We start from the raw sequence: 26,669 nt of genomic DNA, 5'->3' as shown, positions 1-26,669 counted from the left end.
TATAATTCAACACGCGGATGCCCTGGAGTCTCAGGGGAGCCAGAGCTGCATCCACGCATTTCGTAAAGGTGCGGGGTCATAAACCTAGGCCGAACGGAAGAACCCGATATTGGTATGCTTCGCCCCCGAAAGCGAACCTCAGGAACTTGCTGTGATGAGGATGGATGGATACATGGAAGTAAGCGTCCTTCAAGTCTATTGTAACAAACCAGTCCTCTGACTGAATCTGTGACACAATCTGTTTGAGCGTAAGCGTCTTGAACTTTAGTTTCTGAACCCTGCTGTTTAGTTGACGCAGATCTAGAATAGGACGCAACCCCCCATCCTTTTTTGGAACAATGAAGTTACGGCTGTAAAACCCTGACTCCCTGCTGGGAGGAGGAACCCTTTCTATAGCCCCCATTCGTAGAAGAGTCAGTACTTCCTGCTCCATAACCAGAGCCTGCTTGGGGTCCACCACCGTAGGGAGGACCCCTAGAAATCTGGGTGGACAGGAACCAAACTGAATTCTGTAACCCTTTTCTATTATATGCAGGACCCAATGAGATATATTTGGCAGTAGTTTCCACGCTGCCAGAAATTCTACTAAGGGAACCAGTCTCTCGAGACTGGCCTCTGGATATGGTCGAACAGTCAATTCGGTGCCCTGAAGCGGCGAACCGGCAGGGAACAACCCAACTGACGGTTCTATGACCCTCGGAGGAGGATCGTTTCGGGACGCTGACACCTTGGTGCCCTGAAACGGCGAACCGGCAGGGAACAACCGAACTGGCAGCGCTGCAACCCTCCTCAGAGTCGCCCCCCAGAGGGCGCCGAGGAGAAACGGTTTCCTCAAACCGTCTCTCCCCGGAGGGGACCACCCTCAGAAGCCTGATAGCCTTGGCGTCAGGACTTCTTCTTTGTCGAAGCTTTCTTAGAGATGATGACAGTCCTCAGATCTTTCCTACCTCTAACTGGCTTTGACTGCGTCCGCCACCCAGGCCCCCCCGATTGTGAAGGAGCCGACGTTGTCTAAGTGGCGACGCTTTGTTTTTGCTGCACTCTGTGCTGCGAGGAGCTTGTAGTAAGCCGAGACTGCTCCCGCCCAGCAGTCTCAGGGACATTAGATCGGCGAGGAAGAAACCTCTGGCTGATTGTTCTTTGTCTCTTGAAATCTATTGACGACACAATTTATAGCATCGCCGAAAAGACTTGAAGGCGAAAGCGGAGCGTCCAGAAGAAAAGATCTGTCTCTATCCTTTATGTCAGATAAATTTAACCATAAATGTCGCTCCGGGGCCACCAGGGCTGCCATAGAACTGCCTACTGATTTGGCCATCTCCTTGATGGCCCGGAGAGACAGATCTGTTGCGCGACGCAATTCTCGAATAGTGTCAGCGCTGACTTCCTCACAATCATCCATGTCCCTCAGCTGGTCAGCCTGGTATGCTTGCAAAATAGACATGGTATGCAAGCATGCCGCAGCCTGACCTGCTGCCAAATAAGCTTTACCAACCAGCGCTGAAGTGGCTTTTAATGGCTTGGTGGGTAACAATGGGGCTTTTAATGATGACCCTGACTCGGGAGAGAGATAGCTCGCAAGCGTCTCTTCAGCCCAAGGCATTGTCATATAACCATGAGATTTAATACCCATAACATTGTTGTAGTTAGACGTTTGGGGATTAAAAAGAAACCGGTTTATTCCATGATCTCGACACCTCAGTGTGGAGATCGGGAAAAAACAGCAGACCCCGACGAGGAGGCTGTGACCAAGATGGTAGATATCTTTCATCTAGTAAACTCTTTTTATTTTCATCATGATCCTCGGCTGGCCATTCAATATTTAATTTGTCTCAATATTTAATAGAGTCAAAACCTCCATAAGCTCCTCATCAACAGAGGTATGAGCTGGCGAAGACTCATAATCCCCTGCATCAACACTGACGACATCCAATTCCTCAGAACTGGATAATCGCAGCATTGGTGCCTCATCCCGGGGAGGAGAAACCGCAGAGTGTGCTTCTCCCTGAGAGAAGGCACTGGATCTGGCTGGATCTGGCTGAGATAGGGCTGGGCTCATCTCAAACCCCGCAGTCAGATCCATTTGCGAACCCCAAGATGTGAGTCGCCGCCGTGCCTCAGCAGCAGCGGGACCCGCACCTCGGGGAGCGCGAACCGAACCGTCCTCCTCAAAGAACGCCCGGCAGGAGCGGAGCATCCTCACGGACAGCTTCTCGCAATGCTCACAGTCAGCTCCCTCGAGAAATGACTGGGAATGCTCCACTCCCAAACAAACAACACAAAGCTGATGTGTGTCCCCACCCGTGATAGAAGGGCAGGGAACAACACAACGCCTGAAATCTTGCTTGCTCGCCATAATATATATATATATATATATATATATATATATATATATATATATTAGTGGTGGGCCGTTATCGGCGTTAACGTGCTGCGTTAACGCGAGACTCTTATCGGGCGATAAAAAAAATATCGCCGTTAATCTATTCTCCAAGTTGGGTTGGGAGCTGGCTCTATACTACACAAGCTATGATGACGCAATCTACCCGCGGCCGCGAGGTACACCCGGCTGCAACGCATCATATTCGTGAAAGCTGGTGAAAAAGATCGGTGCAACATCCATTATTTGGACTTGTTTTTTTTTGGAGCTCTATCGATTTGATTTATAATTCTTGATTTTTCTCTCTGCCTCGCTGCCTGCTGTGAGTGTGTTTGCTTCGGTGCTGTAAGCTCCGTCTTAGCCTCGTATTTCCTTGTTTTGAACCATCATTTACTACAATTTCTTGTTGTTTATATTACTACTAAATACAGCTTACCCAACATCGCTAGCTTCCGTTACTACTAGCACAACACGCTAGTAATTCGCTAGCCTGTTAACGCGCCACCCGTGCGCTCAGCTATTTTTATTTATTTTATTTATTTTATTTATTTTATTTATTTTATTTATTTTATTTATTTATTTTTTGCGCCTTTGAGTTCATAAAAGCTCAGGTGAGTAAGAAACACTCAACAAACACGGTGAGTAATGTCTTGTCCTGTTATTATCATGCGTTGCGTCTGAATGCGGTGTTGTTTTTGGAGCTCTATCGATTTGATTTATAATTCTTGATTTTTCTCTTTAAACTCGCTTACAACGAACATTTTCTACTTTTCCTCATTGAGAAGCACTACTGCTCAAACCTCATAGTTACAACGCGGACTGTTGAGCAGACGCGTCTCAAGCCTATTAGTGATCCAACGCTGCATACTCTTAAAGGTTACGTCCGTGGATCACGGCTGAACGCGTCTTCTCCACACTCACTTACAAACAAACATTTTATATCCAAGATTATATTCAAGACTTCAGTCATAAATTAGTATTAATATTGATAGCATCACTGGTAGCTTTGTTGCTAACTCACTGTCCATCTGTTAAAATGGCGAATATATCAGATGTAAGTAGTCTACCGTTTGGTGCAGGTGAGGAAACATTTGAGCTGCACGCACTGCAGTCTGAGCTGGAAGCTGTTGAGAAACAGATCCACGACCTTTTATTGAGACAGGCCGAGCTGAGAGACCGGTGTTTGGCTCTTGAAACATCACGCGCCGATGCACACAAATCAGTGTTTAACGTTACTAACCCGCTGACTCCGACCGCTTCTACTCCGTGCGTTCCTCAGCATCGGTCGCAATCAGCAATGGTCTCGTTCACTCCGGCTCCAACACGCCACCACGAAGCCTGGGTGGTTCCGCAGCGGAAGACGCGAGTCAGGTTTAGACCAAGACTTTCTCCGACCCTCCCGGTTTTCGAGTTATCCACACAAAACCGCTTCTCCCCTCTACGCGAAACAGAACGCGATGCTGTGATCATCGGCGATTCCATCGTTCGGCACGTACACGCTACGTTAGGTAAAAGTAAGGTGCACAGTCACTGCTTTCCTGGTGCTCGTGTTTCTGAAATCGCTGCTCGCGTTCCCGAGATCCTGAACGGTGACGAGCGCGTCGGAACTGTGGTCCTGCACGCGGGAGTGAACGACATCAGGCTGCGCCAGACGGAGATTCTGAAGAAAGACTTCAGGAATCTAATCGATACGGTACGCAGCACATCGCCTGAAACAACGATCATTGTGTCAGGACCGCTTCCCACGTACCGACTAGGGCATGAAAAGTTCAGCAGATTATTTGCGCTAAATGAATGGTTAATGTCATGGTGCAATGAGCAGAAACTGCTCTTTGTAAATAATTGGAATCTGTTTTGGGAGCGTCCTAGGCTTCTCCGTGCTGATGGCTTACACCCAAGCAGATTCGGAGCGGATCTTCTGTCAAATAACATCTCCAAAATGTTAAATACCCTTTGACTAGTAACCAAAAGTCCAAATCATAGTCTCTGCTGCACCAATTCAACTGATATAAATACTAGTGTAGAACATTGCATAGAAACCGTGTCTATTCCTCGTTTAGTGAGATCAAATAATAAATCTAATGCAGGATCTAGGAAAAATCTAATTGTTATTAAAACAGAAAATGTTGCTATTAGTAAACAAAAACTATTTCTAAAGCTAGGTCTTCTAAACATTAGATCACTCACACCTAAGGCAGTTATTGTAAATGAAATAGTCACAGATAATAGCTTCGATGTACTTTGCCTTACTGAAACCTGGCTTAATCCAAATTATTATTTCGGTATTAATGAGTCTACTCCTCCTGGATACTGTTATAAGCATGAGCCCCGTCTGATTGGTCGTGGCGGAGGTGTTGCAACCATTTATAAAGATTTTCTAAATGTTACTCAGAAAACGGGTTATAAGTTTATTTCATTTGAAGTACTTGTACTAAATGTTACGCTCTTAGATGTTAGAAAAACATCCCTATTATCTCTAGCCTTGGCTACCGTATATAGACCGCCAGGTCCTTACGCTGATTTCCTAAAAGAGTTTGCAGATTTTCTCTCAGACCTATTAGTCAATGTCGATAAAGCATTAATTGTTGGAGATTTTAACATACACGTAGATAATCCAAATGATGCGTTAGGAGCTGCGTTTACAGATTTATTAAATTCATTTGGGGTCAAGCAAAACGTCACCGGACCAACACATCGTCTTAATCATACACTCGATTTAATTATATCACATAGAACCGATCCAACCGATATAGATATCATTCCACAAAGTGATGATGTCACTGACCACTACATGGTAACTTGCATATTACGTACTGCTGTAATATGTCATGCGGCGCCGCGTTATCAACCAGGCAGAACAATCCTCCCATCCACCATAGATAATTTCTCAAATTGCTTATCTAATCTGTCTCAGCTGCTGCCTGAACCCAAACAAACAGATGAATGAGAAGAACTAACTAGCACTATGAGCACCATTCTCCCTAGAACATTTGATGTGGTTGCACCTATTAAATTAAAAAAGGTCAGAGAGAAAAATAAAGCACCATGGTATAACAATACTACGCATGTTTTAAAGAGAGAAACCCGTATTTTAGAGCGTAAATGGAAACATACTAATTTAGAGGTCTTTAGAATCGCGTGGAAAGACAGTATGTCACGTTATAAAAAGGCCCTAAAAGCCCTAGAAAACACCGTGGCTAGACTAACAAATAAACGGATGTCACCCGAACAAAATATCCCGTTACAGTTCAGTAGTAATGATTTCATGAACTTCTTCACTGAGAAAATAGAAAGCATCAGAACCACAATTGTAAACGTTCAATCTTCAATCGCGCCTTATAATTCAGCTTCAATTATCACCCCGCAAGAACAATTACAGTGCTTTACAACTATAGAACAAAAAGAGTTAAATAAACTTATCACTTCATCTAAAACAACAACATGTTTATTAGATCCTATACCAACTAAACTACTGAAAGAAGTGTTACCTGTAGTGGAAGAGCCTCTCCTCAATAATATTAACTCGTCTTTATCTTTAGGTCATGTTCCAAGAACATTTAAACTGGCAGTTATAAAACCTCTCATTAAGAAACCACAATTAGATCATAATAATCTAGCAAATTATAGACCCATTTCAAATCTTCCATTTATGTCTAAAATATTAGAAAAAGTGGTGTCCGCTCAACTGGGCTCTTTCTTGCAACAAAATGATATCTATGAAAAGTTTCAGTCTGGATTCAGACCGCATCATATGGTGCGTTCAAGTCCTCCTGGGAATTTCGTACGTACGAGGTGGGAAGTCGTGTTGACGACGTGAGGTGCGTTCAAGTCAGTTTCGTCGGAGCAAGATGGTGGTGTACCTTCTTTTAATGAATAACACGAAAATATAGCAAGTTTTGTTAACTCTGCTTAGAAAATGAAGAACAAAGAATGCGCATCGGGTGTGTTTTTCTTTTTATGTTTTTAATTAACTTATGAGGCCAATGTAAATTAACTGTATCATTATATAATTAGTTAATTGTTATATTACAAGTAGGCTATATCATATTTTGTGCAGAGAGCTTACTTTGTTATAAATGAAAAAGCCTTACAATGTCACTGCTAAACCTGTAAGTGATAGGCTATATTTTACTATCACTTTGCTCAACTACAGACGTTGCATTCATTGATTCCGCCATGCTTCTCACTGACACGCCCCCAACTCGTACAGATCGGGGCTTAAAGAAAATCCCGAGCTCCCCACTGGTATTTACGACATTGTGGTGGCGTTCATGTGCATTCAACTCGTAAATACGATCTATACGAGATGACTTGAACGCACCAATAGCACTGAAACTGCGCTCGTTAAAATCACAAATGATTTACTTTTAGCTTCTGACCAAGGCTGTATCTCAATACCAGTTTTACTTGATCTTAGTGCTGCGTTCGATACTATAGATCATACATTACTCTTAGATCGACTACAAAATTATACTGGTGTTCAAGGACAAGCACTAAGCTGGTTCAAATCATACCTATCTGACCGCTACCATTTTGTCTATTTAAATGGAGAAAAATCGATCATAACTCCAGTAAACTATGGAGTGCCGCAGGGATCTGTATTAGGCCCTCTTTTATTTTCAGTATATATGATGCCACTTGGAAATATTATAAGGAAACATGGAATTAGTTTCCATTGTTATGCTGATGACACTCAAATATATATTTCATCACGGCCGGATGAAAACGCTAAATTTTCCATATTGACAGAGTGTGTTAAAGATTTTCTTTTATTAAATCCAGACAAGACAGAGGTAATACTTATCGGTTCAAAAAACCGCCCACAAAACCTCGCACAATACAACTTTAACATCATAGGATGTCCTGTTACTTTATCCTCTACAGTAAAAGACCTGGGTGTTATACTCCATTGCAACCTGTCTTTTGAAAATCATATTTCATATGTTACAAAAACAGCCTTTTTCCACCTTAGAAACATTGCTAAGCTACGTAATATGCTATCAGTTTCTGATGCAGAAAAGTTAGTTCATGCATTCATGACCTCGAGACTGGATTACTGTAATGCTTTATTAGCTGGTTGTCCTGCATCCTCAATAAACAAGCTACAGTTAGTCCAAAATGCCGCCGCTAGAGTTCTTACGAGATCAAGAAAATATGATCATATAACACCGATTTTATCATCATCACTGCATTGGTTACCAATAAAGTTCCGTATTAATTACAAGGTATTGCTTGTAGCGACAATGCCTCTAGTTTAGGGAATTTATTAGCTCAAATGAGAGGAAATATTCATAAGCTATATATGCATATGCCGTTTACACAAATTAAATTATTCCAAAAAGGGAATAGGTCAGACCTCAACGTATATCACAAATTTCCACGATTACTCGTAGAATTTACTGATATAAGTAGGTAGAATTATATTTTAATTGGAGGAAATTTAGATAGAGGTTAATTCTCATTTATCATACAACCATCCGTCCGGCAGATCGGATGCACGATTTCTGAACAGAAACCTATTGTCTCCAACACGACAAATAATTTTCCTGTGGCCACAAAGGAATGATTATTTTCGTGTCTTAGACAACTTAGATTGTTTTAGTAAAATAAAGGGTAGAGCTTGGTAGGTAATCACACTCTCAGGGATTTCAGTAATGAAACAATATGAGACAGATTCAATTCACAAAGATTATAGGATTTTAATCAAACAACTAAGATTACAGGTACTATTTCAAACACGCAAGAGTAAATATGCATAACAAACAAATAATATAAACGATCGCAAATAAAACATAACATAAAACAAAATATATCAGAGGGAAAGAGAAAGTGAGAGAGTTTAAAGGAGAGAGTTTAAATGAGAGAGTTTAAGGTGTGTGTGTAAGATGGTAGCGTGAAAAGGTAGGTGTGTGTGGTTTTTAAAGCACGTGCGTATGTTTTCCTAGGAACGCGTGCGTGTATGTGTGTGCGTGTGGTTTGAGAGCACGTGTGGGGTGTAAGTGGGTGTGTGTGGATAAGTGTGTGCGTAAAGAATGAGTGAGAGAATTTAGAGAAAGGCAAAGACAGTCTACAACATTCCTTCACACCGAGACCCCAACAGTTTCTAGTAATTATTAGACAACTTAAACAGCACTCCTTTCGGATTGCGAATTTGAGAATGTAAGGTTTTACTTTACTTGGTTGCCTATTTGACCCTCGTGTGCGTCTGTTGTGTACAAAAGGAGCCTGGAACACGTGGTCTGGTGCGTCGTCACGGCGGAGGTTGTTGCGATGGTAGCTCAGAGCGTTCAACTTAGCCGAAGATGATTTAGCCTTAAGTTGGTTTTCTTTGGTTTGTAAGAAATTATCAAACTGAGGTAAACTATCAAGAAAAGAAAGACTTAGAATAGAAAACGAAAATAAAAGCAAACGAAGGTTCCTTGGAAGAAGGAAGAAGGCGGGTCTCTCTCTCTCTCTGGCGAACTGCTACCAACATAGAGAGGACGCGCCGTGTTTTGAAGGGGCTAAGCCTCCGCCTTCTGGCGTACGTGATCCAATCGTCTGTTACGACGTGTTGTTGCCACCTCCTTACATTTCGCAGAGCTATACGCCCCTTCCGATTATGTATTAACCTAATAAATTCGGTTATAACCCTTGATAGCCCGGGATTAATGAAAGAAAGCATAATTTTATACATTGAGTTAAGGATTCAACACCGTAGGTTCTTCCTGAAACCAATGGTACCGCGAGTGATGATTCTGTGATCTGAGGATACATAGATACATGATTTCTCGTGATTACAGGCGTATCACACTAATTACATCCCACTAAAGCTTCATAGGTATATCAGCGTGGTTACAGGGATCATACACACATCACGAAATATATTTTAAACATTTTACAAGGTAACATTGATCACATGTGGTCGGGTATGAGAGAGAGTCTCTGTGTGAGTGTGTGTGACCCAGGCTGAGAGTTCACAACCGCGCGCTGAACTTCTGTCCTCGAGCCGCGGGGTTGAGAGGCTATGTGTGTGCGTTTTTAGAAATGATGCAATTAACATGGTTTGGACATTTGTTCGGATAGAGTCTTGTTGTTCTGAGGTGTAAATCAGTGTCTAAGGGCGTTTTTCCACTGGGTTCGTTTGCTGCGGTCCGAACCCGAGTGCGCTAGTTCCCGGCGCCCCCCGCAGCGTTGGTCTGGTTTCACACTCAATTAGTTGTATCGAACCCAGGTGCGTTTGCAGTGATCTTACGTCATCGCAAACGCACACGGAAAACGCATGGAGAATACAACTCGACTGAGCATAGCTGTAATTTGTCTGTTTTTTTTGGTGCTATTATGCACAACATAGTGAGAGACAACTACGTTTATGTTCATTACATGGTGTAATTCAGCACATATCCAGGGGACGCCGTGTTTCTGCTGCTCGCAGAAGATTTTTTTTTATGTATGGTTTGTTTTATGTATGGTTTGTATGTATGGTTATTGTATGTTTGTTCTTCCCAAATTTGAATGAGGCACCTCACCTCTTCAGTGTCCCACAACGTTCCCCTGCCACTCATGGTTGTCGTGTGTGAGGAAACAATGATATCGACCGTGATACGCATGCGCAGGATACTATACTTCCTGAACAAGCGCGCACCCGAGTCCGTGTTGCTTGCACATTAACGCGAACCGCGCCACGGTTCGGGAGCAACCAAGCTCAGACCACCTCCTCCAGGTAGTCCCGGGTTCGGTACTCTAGTGCGCACCCGGGTCCGATGACAGCGTTCACATTAGCGATTTTTCATGCGAACCGTGCCCCGGTCCGCACTAAACTGCCAGTGTGAAAGCGCCCTAAGAGATCCCTAGGGGGTTCTTTCGAGATTTCTCTATTGGTCAGCGGATGTTCGCCAAACAGTAAAACAGTTGGTTTTGTTGATTCAGAAGTAAGAGATCTGTGTTTTCAGATAGGCAGTCAATGAGTTACGCCGTTTGTCGGCGCCATTTGGTCTGCACGTCCTGCTCGGCGAAGTTTTAAGACAATGGAGGTGTCTGTAAATGGGGATTCCAGTAAGTTGATAAGGTCCCAGACTAGAGAGGGGGTTTGATCACAGGGTAATCTCAGTAATTTAATCAATAGAGAGAGAGCTGGCAATCTGACCATCTTCTTTGCGCTACATGCTACTGACTTATAAAGCCCTAAACGGCTTAGCTCCAGTCTATTTAACGGATCTTCTATCACCCTATAATCCATCGCGCTCTTCAAGATCACTAAATTCAAGGCTTTTGGTCATACCTAGGATATCCAGAACCACCAAAGGAGGGAGAGCATTTTCACATTTGGCTCCAAAACTCTGGAATAGTCTTCCTGATACTGTTCGTTGCTCAGACTCGCTCTCCCAGTTTAAAACTAGATTAAAGTCACATCTCTTCAGCCAGGCATTCATATAATCCTACAGTTCAAACTACAATCCGGCCTCTAGCTCATAAATGACGAGCAGCAGCAAACTATACAGACAGAGTGTGTGGGGTAACAGTTCGGTAAGTTAACACACGACTAATCCGTTCTACCACCTCAAATTCAAAACGAAACATATCACTGAATACCAGCGCGCGCGTATTATTCCCAATATATCTTAGTGGTGTAGCACATAATCTCTGTCTGCGCCCGATTTTAAGAATCGTTGTGTTTCTTTTTAACTGAAAAGACATCAGTTAGACAATATTCTAATTTTAAATTGGGGGTTTCATAAGCTCCAAGCCATAATAAACATTAGACCTACTTACGTCTCTGCAGCTAGTGTACTTAAATTTTATTTATCTGCAAAATTATGTTGTATACTTACAGTTTTGCACAATATATGTTCTCAAAACTACATACACCCTTTAAAAAAACAAAAACAAAAACAAAAACAAAAAAAACATTTAGCAGTTGTTTAGCAGGGTCTGTGTAACCTGTTCTGAAATGGTTTTATTATAATATCGTTATCGCAAGAGGCTGCAATGTATATCACAATATAGATTTTAGGCCATATCGCCCATCCCTAATTGATAGCCTATAGTAGTTGATAATAACATAGGCCTACCTAATGTTGCCTACGGACGGTAACAGTACAGTAGTAACCTTTTACAGTCTATGAGTAGAACAGCTTTCTCAAGCAGTTTGTGATGCATTTTGGAAACAGGAGATGAGCCCCTGGTCTAATGCGCCACCTGGCTTGAGAAACCCGTTCTCAAAGACTTACTTTTATAGTCATTATTTGGGTAGCACACATATTCTGAATGCCTTAGGCAGAATTCAAATGAGCCATTTTAATCTAGCTTAATCTAGATTAAATTCAAAATTAATCTAGATTAATCTAGATAAAAAAAATGGATCTATGCCCACCTCTAATATATATATATATATATATATATATATATATCTTTCTGTGAAATATTGTGCTTGCAATGACAGACAACAATAAATAGACAGGGACAGTATACAGAGAGTGCTTGCTGAAGGCACAGAAGCTAGCGGTCTGTTTTCAGGGGTGCTTTATAGTTTCCTGTTCGATGACGTCACCCGCCTATGACGTCTCGTCTTTACATTGGACTGATTATACACGTGCTTCACGATGCAATCACGCAGGGGCGTTCCCACCGCGTCTCGACACAGCTGAGCCAGTATGGACAAGTAATTGAACGTTGACTGATTTCCCACACTCAGTGTGCAAAGAAACATTAGGGACCGTTCGGTATTTATGGAAGGGGCCACCGGAGGAAAATAGGGGAGGGTCATGTCTTTTTATTCTTTGTTGAGGGGAGGGTCATTCAACTTTTTTTAGTCTAGGGGGAGGGTCACCCAACTTACATGAAAACAGCAACATTTCAAAGTGGCTTGTTTGGTGATATTTTTTTCCATTTAGCTCCATGTTGATCTCGCGTTATCAGCCCCCCTTCGATATCAGATGGGTCTGACCCAACAAAAATCCAGTTTGGCGCTGTTTGACAGTGCGCGCGCACTTCAGTTTGCTCTTAGAAAAAATGCATCATGTCAGAACAGAATGCCAATGAAATGTTTACCCGGCAAAGCTTTAAAGCACGAGCAAATAATGAACTTTTGTGATTGCGAATAAGTGCACAGTGTCCTGTGAGTGTAACTCTACCTCTGCATTAACATGTGATGTGAACGTCGAGTTTTACAGTATTGCGACTGAGGCGCCAGAACTGCTGCTGATAGAATGTGCGCTGTAGCACGATACTACCATATTTTAGTTCCATTCTTATTTTGTTTCCACGATGTGTAAGATGTAGGGCTACCACATATTTAAATTACTATTAGTATTATTTAAGTTAACATAATAAAATACGTAGACCTACACCACAAAAACTAGTTGAGGATAAATTCGTTAAAATTGGGCGATTCCAGTGTTATAGACGTAACATTTGCAGTCAAAACTTGAAATATAAATTCTCAGAAAATGCATTTAATACCAATATTTTGGAGTCAAGACATTAGAAAAATAAAGGAGTCAAGACGTTAGAAAAATATCAGTCTACACATTAAATTTTATATTTAATATGAGGGAAATACACATGTGACGTGACGTGACACAAAAAAATCTTTAACTTTTAGGTGGCAAAATGATGTTTTAGTAATTCTTCTATAAATTACACTGTGCAAACCAAAAGATATATACCCACCGGATGAATAAAGATCGGCCTCCACAGAACATAAAATATTATTTTTATTTAATTTTTCGTTTTCGCATTTATGTAAAAAAAAAAAAATGTTACGGGCGTGACAATTCTCCATTACGGACATGACTGCTCTGAAAGCGACTTTAAAAATGTCACAGAGACCTCAAACAGAAAGCACAAAGCCTTTCTTTAAAGTGAATTTCGTTTTTTTATTAATTGTATCTTAATTTTAATCAATGTTTCATCTGGATTTAATAAATAAGAAGTAAATATAGTAGAAAATAGATAATCACGGAGGCGCGGGCGAGTGAACTGGACTCTTGTCTCATAAATGAACCGAAACTCAGCGTAAGGTAGGCTATGCTACTTGCCTCACAGACCTGAGAAATATATAGAAAGCTTGAAATGTCTACTTTTAAACAAAACAATTCAAAACGAAGGAAAACAGACTGCTTTCTGCTTATGAAATGTGCATTTCTCTCTGGTGCGTTCTGAGATGATTGCGACGCATCGTCAACTTCATCTTTGCAGTTGTAGCAGGAAGAGTTATGACCCCTCCTACTTGTTATGGTTTGGCCAATGGCCTGGCATCCGGTGCGTATAAGAGCATGGGTTCATAGACATGTATAGAAAGGCTAGATGGCTCAAGGCGGAGTCAGCTGTGTCGTCACTTGGCGGCCATCTTAGGTCAGGAGACTGCGCTGCTGCTCCCTGCTGCTGTGGACGGAAGGTGAGTGACATACGCCAACTAAAATGCTCTTAACTTGCTGAATTCTTGACGGATTTACAAACGGTTTGGTTTATTACAAACCTTATTAACGTGGCTATGATTTGTGCTGATGCCGTTTGTGGCTATAATTTTTCACAAGTATGCAGTTAAATAGCCGCATCCCTGACGTTTATGACACACCAAGCCGTTTGAAAATCGGTTGAAAATTGAGCAAAATATAGTTATTTCAGCACTACATGCACAATAGACTTTAATGTTATAACTGGACGAGCGGTCCTGTCCTAAGATGGCCGCCGTGTGACGTCGTCGGGTCCCATTGGCTCTCAGCGCCGGTAAGCTATCTAGCCTTTCTATACATGTCTATGCATGGGTTACCATTTCCTTAGTGTGCGTCACTATCCGGGGCCTATCTGCGCTTTCTGTCAACGAGTTTGTCGGAGACATTTGATTCCATCTACCGCATAGTTCGGGGATAGTAATCCCGGGACAGCATGTTTTGTGAGTATACTGCTCGAGCGTGAAGCCAAGGGAGAGGGAATCGCGGTGTAACACCTTTTTGTTTTGTTTTTAGGCACGCGATAAGGACAGTAGCGGCGTCCTGCATGAGAATTATCTGCCCGTTGCTTCATGACATAAACTGCTGTTTGCTCCGCTCCTCATCGGCTGCTGTTCTGTTTTATCTGTTTTGTGTTTTGTTTTGTGTTCCGACTCGAGTGAACCGACTCGAGTGAACTGACTCGAGTAAACTGACGCCACGGTCTCGAGTGAACCGTCTCGAGTGCCTCGTCTGGAGTGAACTGTCTCGAGTGAACTGTCTCGAGTGAATCGTCTGGAGTGAACTGTCTCGAGTGAATCGTCTGGAGTGAACTGTCTCGAGTAGGGTTGGGTATTGGTTGGGTTTTATCCGATACCAGTACCTACTCGGTATTTTTCAAACGGTTCCGGTGCTTAAACGGTTCTTAAACCGGTACTTAAGAAAATGAAACCGCACACACTTTATCAAAAAAATAATACGTGTGTGTTTTCTGAAAAAGATTTTCTGATTTCTGATTCAATTCAAAATTGTGCCGTTTAAAAGGCTACTGATGTAGCCGAAAACACTTAAGTTAAGATCAAAATTTTGTCTTCTCATATTATTTATATATATTATATTACGTATTATACATTATAGACTTTTACAAAACAGAGAAATATCTGACACTGAGCAGAAATATTTAACACACATAGTATAGCCTCATATAAATATACTTGATATACTTCATACTTGATATGCAAGATTTGCAGTTGGCATTAAAATACTTACCCGAAGAGGAACACTGCAGCTGAACTTGACCTTAAGTCAAGAGTGTAAGAGGTTTTGGGTTCTAATCCGCATTCGTAGTTTTTTGTTTGTTTGTTGTTGTTTTTTTAAACCGATTATGCTCATCAGTGGTTGTATATCAAGCAGGGACACTTTGTGTGCATTAGGCTATATTTTGTGATTTCACCAGAACGAATAGATATGAGGCGCCGTCTAGGGCTTAAATCGAACTTCATTCACGCACACATAAAACGCTTGCATACACATATACTAAGTAGTCACACATACATGTATACTGCTGAATGCTCCAACTATATGAAATGCACAACGTCACATCTAAAGTCGCTCACGCACACACACAAACTCTACACACATGACGCGCGGAACTCTCCGCGCACATACTCATCTGAGACGCGAGCACACACACACACACACACACACACAAACTCGCGCACATACTCATCTGAGACACGAGCACACACACACACACACACACACACAAACTCGCGCACATACTCATCTGAGACGCGAGCACACACACACAAACTCGCGCACATACTCATCTGAGACGAGGGCACACACACACAAACTCCCCGCACACAAACTCATATAGACGACGCCTCATAAATAGATCGATCTCTGCAACGTATTGAAGCGCGCGTCCGAGTGAAGAAAGTGCGGTGTGCGCGAGCCACAAGAGAAAACGTGATCATTTAATGTTGTTTAGATGTTTTGTTATTGGATCATTCGTGCCGCGAGATGTTTTATAGGGGGCGGTGAAAAAAGTCAGGCACCGAAATCAGGCACCGAAAGTTGCGTTCTTATTCGGTCTCGATACTACCGTTTACGTCGGAACCGGTTCCCTATTGGAACCGGGTTTCGGTACCCAACCCTAGTCTCGAGTGAATCGTCTTGAGTGAACTGTTTTCAGTAAATTCTGTTCTCAGTGAATTTGTATGTTTATTTTGGTTTGATTATTGTATTAGTGAATTATCATTTTGTTCTTTTTGCATATCACTGTTTGATGTCTTTTTCTTTTGTTTGTTGGCAGGGCCTGGGCACCCGGGGGCAGACGAGTGACCATTTAGGTGGTGACGTCCTCACTGTGTGTCGTGGTCTTCTCTGACATGAGTCGTTGAGTGTGTATTAGTGTGTGTGCACTGTGTATAGAGTAATTTTCATAAGGGTGATATCTCAAGACGGCCTCTGCGGGTAAGCCCAGGTTCCTCTGCTGCCAACGATAGAAGTAAACAACTGAGATGAGTGTGATTGCTGGTCAATGCCTCTTTTAACTATGAATGTTGCTTAAATAAAATACTTTTGTACGATTACTAATGTCTCTGACTCAACGGTGATTGGGACCTGTGCGTGCCTTAGCTTAGAGGTTATATTAAATTCTTGGGGTGAAATTCCCCAGGTGGCGTAGTCGGAAATTACAGCAATTTGAGTTGAACTACGCCCGCTCTGCTACATTTTGGCGTATAGTCGGCAGGATTATTGCCCGCTCTGCTACATTTTGGCGTAGTCGGCAGGATTATTGCCAGATTGGGTCAGAGACAATAGGCTTTCTGTGTTATATTGTTTGTGTGTTTTTGATTTTTTTTTTTCATTTTTGGAAACAGAACAGCAGCTTGGTGTAGGGCAGTTGGCTCCTTCTCCGGGGTGGTAAGTTTACTTAATTTCGTTCGAAATGGAGGAAGAATTATTGGAGTTGCGGGAGTTGGTAGCTCAGTTAAGAGCTGATAGTGCCGGGATGCAGCAGCTACAGGCGCCAGTGACTGGTGTACCCGGGTATGATGCAGCCTTGCCTGGTGCCTCTACTGCTCCACCTGTAGTGCCCCAACCTTCTGGTGCTAGTGCACCGGAACGATTGGTTTTTGTGCCTCGAGAGAGTGGTATATGGGGATCGCTGAACAAGCTTTCTTTTTTATTCGACCACCTGGAGGGGGAAGCCCGAGAGGAGACTTGTTATTGCCCTGAGGCGGAGCACGGAGATCCCAGTAACGTCATGGAGCAACGGGAGGGGGAGTCCATATTGGAGTTCTCCCGTGTTTTTATAGGCCCCTCAGAGTGCGTTTCCCACCGCCCTCTGCCATCACTTGTTTCTCAGTGAGTAGCCGTCAAGGCAGAGAACTTGTGCATCACTTGTTTCTCGGAGTGTAGCCGTCATGGCAAGAGAACTTGTAACAAGTATCTCATTCGTGTTTTTATTGAGTAGCCGTCAAGGCAGAGAACTTGTGCATCACTTGTTTCTCGGAGTGTAGCCGTCATGGCAAGAGAACTTGTAACAAGTATCTCATTTGTGTTTTTATTGAGTAGCCGTCAAGGCAGAGAACTTGTGCATCACTTGTTTCTCGGAGTGTAGCCGTCATGGCAAGAGAACTTGTAACAAGTATCATGTGTTTTTCATTGAGTAGCCGTCAAGGCAGAAAACTTGTGCATCACTTGTTTCTCTGTGTGTAGCCGTCATGGCAAAGAGAATGATTTGAGTACGATGACGCCTATCCATTGTTCTCTGTAGATTTTAAGTGCGGTGAAGTATATCCATCGCCCTCGGTAAATTATTTTAAGTGTGTTGTCGCTATGATGGCTCCTTTTTAATTTTGTTTTTAGGCACGCGATAAGGACTGTAGCGGCGTCCTGCATGAGAATTATCTGCCCGTTGCTTCATGACATAAACTGCTGTTTGCTCCGCTCCTCATCGGCTGCTGTTCTGTTTTATCTGTTTTGTTTTGTGTTCCGACTCGAGTGAACTGACTCGAGTAAACTGACGCCACGGTCTCGAGTGAACCGTCTCGAGTGCCTCGTCTTGAGTGAACTGTCTCGAGTGAATCGTCTGGAGTGAACTGTCTCGAGTGAATCGTCTTGAGTGAACTGTTTTCAGTAAATTCTGTTCTCAGTGAATTTGTATGTTTATTTTGGTTTGATTATTGTATTAGTGAATTATCATTTTGTTCTTTTTGCATATCACTGTTTGATGTCTTTTTCTTTTGTTTGTTGGCAGGGCCTGGGCACCCGGGGGCAGACGAGTGACCATTTAGGTGGTGACGTCCTCACTGTGTGTCGTGGTCTTCTCTGACATGAGTCGTTGAGTGTGTATTAGTGTGTGTGCACTGTGTATAGAGTAATTTTCATAAGGTTGATATCTCGAGACTGCCTCTGCGGGTAAGCCCAGGTTCCTCTGCTGCCAACGATAGAAGTAAACAACTGAGATGAGTGTGATTGCTGGTCAATGCCTCTTTTAACTATGAATGTTGCTTAAATAAAATACTTTTGTACGATTACTAATGTCTCTGACTCAACGGTGATTGGGACCTGTGCGTGCCTTAGCTTAGAGGTTATATTAAATTCTTGGGGTGAAATTCCCCAGGTGGCATAGTCGGAAATTACAGCAATTTGAGTTGAACCACGCCCGCTCTGCTACACAGTCGACACAGAAAACACTTGTTTATTAATAAACAATTAAAATGTTTCCTTGCTATATTTGACATATTAATAATCATTACTTTTGCTGGTTCTTTCTGACAGCTTTTAGATGCTTTATTGGCAGCTCCACCCACATGTTGAACGAGTCACAAACATCAGCACCGAAAACATGATTTTTTTCAAATCTAAAATCAAAAATCGTGATACGAACCGAATCGTAGGTTTGGTCTATCGTTACAGCCCTAGTAAGATGAGAAAGCAAGAGTTTATGGTTTAAAAAAAAAAAAACAAAAAAAAACAATGGCTATCTGAACATCTTTGCCAGGCGCAAACCAGTACAGAAGTAGGCTAATCAATAAATTATCGGGGAGGGTCATGCCTTTTTTCACAAACATTTTGGAAGGTCATAGAAAAATGTATTGCTGGCGAAGGGAGGGTCATGTCTTTTTTGACAACAGATCTCAAAACTCCTCCGGTGGCCCCTTAAATAAAAAACGAACAGTCCCTTACATGTAAGATTTTGTTTCTGTTTCATAGGCAGTGGCGTTTCATTCCATAAGACTGTTTACTCAGTTGCAGCAACTTCTTGTTGCATGTGGATGCAGAACTGTGATTCTAGCAATTTTACCACACTTTCTGCATTTAGACTGTTTGGCTGGGCATTTGGGGTAGTTTGCTAAATTTGAAGTAGCGTCGCAACAGAAGCATGTTTCTGCATCCATCTTTTTCTGTGATTTCATTTGGTGCCGTCTGATGAGAAGCGGTGGACTTGCGTGTAAAGATTTCTGTCACCATCTCGGTTTTGTACAGATACGTGAGCCAGTATACACCACTTTAACTGAAGCTTCAGTGCGCTCCATACAGTAGCTTTAGCTTCAGCACCTGCAGACTTAGTTTGTCCTGCGATAGTAATCGCTTTTTGCAGAGTGAAGTCCGTTTCCAAAAGCAGACGTTCCTGAATACGTGGACTGCATGTCGTGGTAAAGCTTGCCCTCTTTAACAATGCAGTTAAGCTAAATGTACGAAGCAAACTTTGTACAAAGCTGAAATAACCTCATCATTAGCAATAGTGAGATAAGATCGCATGATTTATCAGATGCACGTAAAATTGTAGTTTGTGTTCATTACTATAGCAACAGTGGCGTCTCAGCATATTTTCAGTAGAACGAAAAAGAGTATTTTATTTAAGATGTTAACCTGTACCCCACTTTTTACTGGCACTTTTCTATTCATACTGTTTTAATTCATAATTTCTTTGATCGGACCTCTCACTTACCCTTCTTTGCTTTTGCGTGGACTTACTTTTCAAAATTAGTTATAAAACAATTGCTCTTGACAACGGGGATAGCTAGTATAGTACAGCGTCAAACACGAAATTTTATTAGATTAATATCATGTTTTGCTCCAAATCACTATACACGTCAGTCGTGTTTAAAAAATGTAACAAAGAGTGAGACTATAGAAAATATATTATTTTATAAAATCCTATGATACAAGCAATTAGCATTGCATTATAGATATACATCATTCTTATGAAAATAGAGATGTTTGAAGAACACAGATATATCATTGCAATCAGGTGTTTGTCTTCATGTTTCATCAGTCAAAACTTCTTGTTCTGTCAGGACCACTATCGTCAAATACGATTGACAATTAGCATACAGATAGGATTGGCGGTATGGTTCTGTTCTGGGCAAAAACTCCCTGCGCATCCATGCAGCCAAGCATGGATAAGAGCAAGGAGAGCAGCAATAAACCCCCCTTAGGGTAAACAGAACAGAACCAACATGAATGTATTGCAGATATCATTAATTAATAAAGATTTTAATGTAAACATAATTTATTCTGATTCAAAGGGGAATCAGAATGCCAAATCCTGACTGGGCGAGAGGAGAAGCTGGGGATGGAGGAGGGTATAGCTCCTGAGAAACGCAATAGCTGCTGATAATACTGAAGGAGCTTATATATGTATACAGTGATAGGCGTCGTATTCCTGTAGGTAGACGTGGATCAGCAGAGAGTCAGCTGATGCAAGCTTGACTAATGTGACCTGCCAGAAATGAATGCTTTAGCATAAGTTCTGCCAGGAAGACTCAATTACTACGTCACTTATTGCCTTCACAACTATCCAATCATCCTAATACTTGCTGTATAAAAGATCGGTGCTTACACATGTTTGAGTTTGCAGACGCTGACAATTACCTCCACCCTCCCCACCACCACCACAAGGATGGTCCTGTCAGGTCGGCTGCACCCCTACCCTCGTCTTCAGGCCGGAAATCCAGATCCGCTATCCTCGGATTATGCACTACGGAGGGTGCCTACGCCAAAGAACTTTATAAATAATTGCTTACTGGGCTGCCAATAAATGAATGCTTTGTTATATCATTATATCTCCCGAGTCTTTCTGGTAGAATTGACGCTACGCTTCATATTTGCATGTTATTTTTTTTTATTTATTTTTTTATAAAGATTATTTATTTTATTTTTTTAGCTTTATTTAGTTTGACAGGGACATTGTACATTAATAAAAACATTCCTGTAAATGTACCAGAATTAGCCAAAGGCTATTTTTCATCCGTAGTACCCTGAATAGGGACCCGTAGTCCCTATTCATATATCAAACATACAACAAGGCACATTGCAATCATATTCAGTCAATCTTACAACATGAATTGAACATGGAGTACAACATTGATACATTTTCCAAAAAAACAAACAAAAATAAAACAATAAATAAATAAAGGGGAAAGAGACCAAGAGACTCAGCAGTAGACACTAAGGAATGAGTTTGCATAAGTATTCATGAAAAATTAGGGCTTTTTTTGTTTTGCAACATTTCAGGGATTGTTTATACAGAATTATATCATTTAGAAAGGCATTAAAGACAGGGGATGTTTTAAGAAATCGACATTTGTGTATGAAATATTTTGCCATTAAAATCAGATTATTCACTCCAAACTCAGTTGTTCTGTTCTCCATTTGAAGTCCAAATTTAACGTATTCATATGTTAAAATTGGGATATTTTGTGTATCGTACATGATCCAGTACTGGAAAGCATCCCAGAAGGTCTGGGTTACACTACAAGAGAAGAAGAGATGTTCTGCGGTTTCAATGTCAGAATTACAGAAAGTACAAACATTCACATCCATATTAAATCTTTGATGCAAGAAGTTGTTACATGGATAAATCTCATTCATCACTTTGTAGTGAACTTCTTTTACCTTCGGTGAAATAGAAAAAGAAAGGTAACTGGTTCTTATCTTCACTAAACAATTGCTGGTACATTTCTGGAAGATATGTTTTCTCTTGAATGGTGAGGGGAAGCAGATCGAAGTGAGAACATTTCAAAAAAATGTATTATTACATTTATTTTTATCTAAGAAATTATATGCATCTATGATTAACGTGGGCTCTCTGGGAATAACCACAGAGTATGTTAACATGCCTTTTACTAAAGTGATCAGAGCTTGTGGGATTGCTTGAATTACAGTTTTAAATTGCCTCTCAGTGCACATCAAACTGTATTTCTGGATGAAAACATCATATGTTAAGAAGTTACCACAATTATCTAATAAATGAACAATCGACCAGACACCCTTTTCCATCCATTCACTGTAGAAAAAAGATTTTCCCTTAATTAATATACTTCTGTTATTCCATATTGGGACCGTGTGAAGAGTAAAGTTATATTTGTATATGAGTTTCCAGTATTGGAGAACCTGTTGATGGAAAGTTGAAAGCTTAATCGGTAGTTTGGAAATGTTGAAGTCACATCTTAACAAGAAATGTATGCCACCAAACATTTTGAAGAGTTTGAAGGGGAAATCAAACCAGAAATTATCACCTTTTATAATAACATTTTGTAACCATTTTAATTTGATGGTACCATTCATTGGGTCAAAGTCAATGGCATTTAACCCCCCTTCTTTGGCAGGTTTCACTGTATCGCTTTTATTTACATAATGATATTTATTTTTCCATATAAAATTGAAATTATCTTGATTGATCTTCTTAATAAATTTTTCGGGTATATGCAATGAGTAGGCTGGGAAGGTAAGTCTTGACAAGCTTTGCATTTTAGTAAGTAAAATGCGTCCAAAAACAAATAAGTCTCTTTGAAGCCAACTGTTAAGAATAGTTCTATTTTTCTGAATGATATTTTCTATGTTGGATGTTTCTCTAACCTTTTTATCTTTAGAAATTATAATACCCAAGTATCTGACTTCATTTTTAACTGGGATATTATACATATTAATCATGTCATGGTCTTGAATAGTTAAAATTTCACATTTCTCCATATTCAATTTTAAACCAGATGCTTTGGAGAACAAAGAAATCTCTTTTAATGCCACTGGAATTTGTCTTGCATTCTTTAAAAAAAGTGTGGTGTCATCTGCCAATTGACTTATTACCAATGAATTTCCCATGACATTTAGGAGTTGGATGTTCGGGCAATTTTTTACATGGATTGCTAGTAATTCGGCTACAATGATAAATAACAAAGGCGAGGTTGGACAACCTTGTCGAATGCCTCTCTTTATATCAAAGCGCTTAGATGTTCCAAATGGCAGAGACACTGAACTATTGATGTCTGTATATAGCAGATTGATTATGTCAATAAACTTATTCCCAAACCCAAAACACTCCAGAGTCCTTAAAAGAAATCTATGTTCGACCATGTCGAAGGCCTTGTAAAAGTCCAAAAAAAGAATAATTCCATCATCCTTAATTAAGTGCTTATAGTCTAACAGATCTAATACCAATCTTATATTGTTATGTATAGATCTGTCTCGGAGAAAACCAGATTGAGTATCACTTATAACATCAGCCAGACCATTCCTCAACCTGTCAGCAATCACATGAGAAAACAGCTTATAGTCAGTGTTCAATAAGGTGATAGGGCGAAGATTATTGATATATCTTTTGTCTTTGCCTTGTTTGGGAATGAGAGTTATTAGCCCCTGTTTCATTGTAGGTGTAAGTGTCCTATTGCTCAAAATGTCCTTTATAGCCTCCAATAAAAATCCTTTCAGGTCAACCCAAAAGAATTTGTAAAAATTGGATGTCAGGCCATCTTGTCCTGGTGCTTTCCCTACTGCTATTCTCTTTATTGCTTCATCTAATTCTGCCATTCTGATCTCAGAGTCACATATTTCTTTAAAGGCTAATTCTGTTTTGGGGATATACGGCCTCAAACCACCAAGGAAAATATCTGAGTCATATCTTGAATATTCAGAGCCATAAAGTTTGGAGTAAAATTTATAAATTTCTTCAGATATTGTTTTATGATCTGTGCACTCTGTATCATTAATCATTAATGAATTAATTATCTTTCTCTCATCCACTAAAATAAGACGCGTTTTTCTCCCCTTCCTCTATCCATTTAGCCCGAGACCTTACATAAGCCCCTTGAGCTTTTTTAAGATACAAGTGATCTAGTTTTTCTTGTAGGTTAATGAAAGTGCTTTTATCAGCTTTGGACATTAGAGTTTTATCACAGTCTCTATTAATGTCCTGTACCAATTGGATCTCATATTGCTTTTGTTTGCTATGTTTGGATTTACTGTATTGTATCGAAAACTCCCTTGCCTTAGACTTAAAGTACTCCCATCTACTACTATAATTGCCTACATGTATATCATTTTTAACTTTCTCTGTCAAATTTCAGATAATTCTATTATATTCCTCATCTTTTAGAAGGTCTGCATTAAATTTCCAGTAATCTTTTTTATTTTTGGGCCTATTATATGGATTTAATACAAGATTTATCACACAGTGATCAGTTAAAGGTGCACTATTAATCGTCACATTTGAGACATTGCTAGAAATTCCAGGTGTTGTTAACCATAATTCTATTCTGGATTTACTACTACCATTGGGTTTGATCCATGAGAATTGAATGACCTCTGGGTTCCTATCCCTCCAAATGTCTATTAAGCTGTTTGAATTTAGGAAATCACAAAGAATAGTATTCCAGTGGTTTGTATTGTATTTAGAAGGATATCTATCCTGCCATTCATCAGGTGTCAGATTTAAATCTCCACCAATCAAAATAAGTTCGGTATGATATATTTCCTTATATTCAGTGACTACATCCGTAACTTCTGATAACAGCATTTTGTTCTGATTACTACCATTAAAGCCATAAATGTTTACCAAAATAATAAAAATCCCTTCAATATTTAACACAACAGCAAGCCAGTGACCAAATCCATCAGCTTTAAAAGTGATTACTTTCCCTGGACATTTATTGAAGCAGATGGCTACACCGCCAGATCGATTGGAACCATGACTGAATATAATATTTTCCCCCCATTGGTTTGACCAGAAGGTGGCATCAGCGTCACAGGAGTGAGTCTCTTGTAAGAAAGTACAGTGGACATTTTGACCCTTACAAAACAAAAATATTGCTTTCCTCTTCACTGAATCTCTAAGGCCTCTTGTGTTCAAAGAAGTTAACAATAAACTCGTCTTTAACATAGAAAAAAAAATTTTTTAACAGAAAATACTGCTGTAACAATAAAGCAGTAACAATAGCCACCAAAGAAAAAAAATATATAGCCTAATATATAGCCTTACTATATTAGTAAAGATCTCTTTTTAGTTCTTTAGAAATATAACTAATGGGTAATCCTCTAACATTCAAACAAATAAGGATGTAACGTTACCCTGCCTTTAAATGATAATTTTCAAAAGTCTTTCCATGCCTATGATGACTTGTTTTTTATTCTCTGGCATATGCGACGACCGTTTATGTAGCCAAAAGGTCCCCTGTAATATGCCTTCTCACCCGCTTTCCTTGCTTGCAGAATTTGCGGCCAGAGTTTTCCCCTTTCCAGCATGTCGTCCTTCGTCAAATCCTCGGCGAAACGGATCCCTGCAGCCTCACAGACCTGCGACTTTTTAGTCATTCTCCAGATGGCATCTCTATGTTGACGCTTGGTGAACTGCACAATCACCTGGCGTGTCTTGTTATCCTCCTTCCTCCCCAGGCGGTGTACAGTGTCCACGTATTCCTCCATTTTCTGGGACCATTCTGGTGCGATCTCCCCCAGCAGTCGTATCACCTCTTGCCTGATGTTTTCATCCAACGTTACCTTCTCTTTGATTCCCTTTATTCTCAAAAACTAGCGTCGTCTGTATCTGTCTTGCTCCTTTGATCTTTCTGTGAATTCGTCAACTTCTTTCCGTAAGATAGACATTTGGGTTTCCAAAGTAAAAATCTTCTCCTTGCATTCCTTGACCCCTTCAGCATTGAATTCAATTGACTTCGTAAGATTAGCAATCATCGCAGTGTTCTGAGTTAGCTTAACGTCAAGCTCCGCCATCTTTTGGTCTTGACTATCAAACCTGGAGTGAAGTGCTTGAATTACTTCTAAAACCTCCACCGCGGTTGGATTTTGCTTGGACATTTTCTTCACATGTGCTCCTTTGGATGGAGTTGATGGCGGGGAGTTATTTATCTCGTCATGGCCTCTTTTTCCTTCACTGTTGGACGCAGTCTCCATGTCCATTCCGTAATCATGGTCTGAATATCGCGTAGTTCGGAGGCTTTTTTCATCGTCTTTTTTGTTCTTTTGTTCGTTCGGCATGGTCAGACAGTCAGTTCCAGCTGTTTAGCAGGGTAACTAATATAAAAAACTCAAATTAAGGAACTTCCCCAGGTGCACTAATTTCCTCCAACCGTTCAATCCGCCATCTTGCGCAGACTCTTGCATGTTATTAAATCCATAGAAGTGATTTCCTGAAACAGCATAAGATGAATACTTCTATGAATCTCACTTGTGAACTTTCTGCGTGAGGGCGCCCTCTGGCTTCCAGTATGAATGAACTCAAATTACATGAGAGTTTAGCACTCCATATTGCTATCATCACCTCATTTTGGGTAAAAATAGAAAAATAATACTAAAGTACTTTGTACTTACAGTTTTTCCAGGCGACGACCTTTAGCTTTCATGGCTCGTAGTTCGAGAATGAACCTTGGAGACACATGAGTGGATGGAAACAGCCTGGTCTTAACAGGAGCATGTTTATCAAGTGCTTGGTATAGTACATTATTGTAGGCATAGCAGATTTCTGATGGACAAGACAATGATGTGTCTGACAAAATGGATGCTCTTGATAAAGTAGAAAAAGACAATGGATTCACAGGACTGAGTTCCCTTATGAAAAGAAAATATAT

General features: G+C 40.7%; 2 long non-coding RNA genes across 2 annotated transcripts; both read left to right on the top strand.

Moving 5' to 3' along the window:
* Positions 1 to 14,168: 14,168 nt before the first annotated feature.
* LOC309513753 lies at positions 14,169 to 18,341 on the top strand. Its single transcript, XR_014211528.1, has 2 exons — positions 14,169 to 14,619; positions 17,844 to 18,341. It is a non-coding gene; the product is annotated as an uncharacterized lncRNA (long non-coding RNA).
* Positions 15,953 to 16,388, top strand: LOC309513754. Its single transcript, XR_014211529.1, has 2 exons — positions 15,953 to 16,011; positions 16,109 to 16,388. It is a non-coding gene; the product is annotated as an uncharacterized lncRNA (long non-coding RNA).
* Positions 18,342 to 26,669: the final 8,328 nt, after the last annotated feature.

Source organism: Leuciscus leuciscus (genome assembly GCF_965113295.1).
Source record: "Leuciscus leuciscus genome assembly, chromosome: 14".
Taxonomy (NCBI): domain Eukaryota; kingdom Metazoa; phylum Chordata; class Actinopteri; order Cypriniformes; family Leuciscidae; genus Leuciscus; species Leuciscus leuciscus.
The sequence above is the reverse complement of the archived record's forward strand: the minus strand, read 5'-3'. Positions and strand labels throughout refer to the sequence as shown.